Consider the following 978-nt stretch of genomic DNA (forward strand, 5'->3'; position numbering starts at 1 on the left):
ATCTCCACCTCCATTCTCTACCTGGGCGTCACACTGGATAGGCATCTCATCTTCTCCAGTCATGTTCGGGAGAGAGTCAAGCTGGTCCGCTGAAGTTCGACAGAATCTATCATCTGCTCAAGTCCCCACAACTCTTTCTAAAAATGAAGCTGCAAGTCTACAAAACAATAATCCACCCGACTCATCTCTATGATGCACTCCTGCTGCGCCACCTCTACTAAACCTGCTGCAAAAGCTAAAAAGCTGCAGAGCTATCAGAACTCCGTCCTCCGGCGAATTGTCCATGAAACAGTACTACAGAGGGCCAGAAACACCGTCATACACCAAGAACTCCAGATTCCCTCTGTGCCGGAGTATAAGGCACATCAAATTCTTTGATGGGCTGAAGGCCTGTTCCAGCCCGCTCTTCAGGGAAATCGCCCCTCCAACAAGACCTGGGAGGTGGTAATGTACAGTCCCCTTGGAAGACGTCCTCACCAAGGGAAGGACTTTGGGCTCTGCAGCTTGAAGTCACCACTCCGCCACCACCAGCTGGAATAGTCCCTCCCATTCTTTTGTTAGCCTCGGATTTAAAAAAAAAAAAAAATCAAATACTTCACCAGTAGAGAGGTCCCTCCCCACTCCTGACCACGCAGACTGCAAGTAAACGCCACAATGCGCTCCCACACACAGCTGATCCCACCTTCTACCTTAAAATGCCAAGGATCTTTATCAACAATCTTTACAAGGATCTATTTCATGGCATATACATAACTACATTTTACTTATAGTATTGTTTTGTTTCAAATAAAAATAACATAAGGGTGAGAAAAAAAAAAAAAGGTGTGAATTTCCCCTTGAGGGAACCACCTGCTATGAGTAAGAATATAGTGGATCAGTACACTCTAGTGTTATTTTTGGAAATTTATATTGAACTTTTATCTCACTCTGCCTTCTGTGGATCCTTCCTAAACCTTTTTTTCCTTTCGTAAGGACCTA

The sequence above is a fragment of the Halyomorpha halys genome, unplaced genomic scaffold (genome assembly GCF_000696795.3).
Source record: "Halyomorpha halys isolate HHAL.00 unplaced genomic scaffold, Hhal_1.1 Scaffold85.1, whole genome shotgun sequence".
NCBI classification, from domain to species: domain Eukaryota; kingdom Metazoa; phylum Arthropoda; class Insecta; order Hemiptera; family Pentatomidae; genus Halyomorpha; species Halyomorpha halys.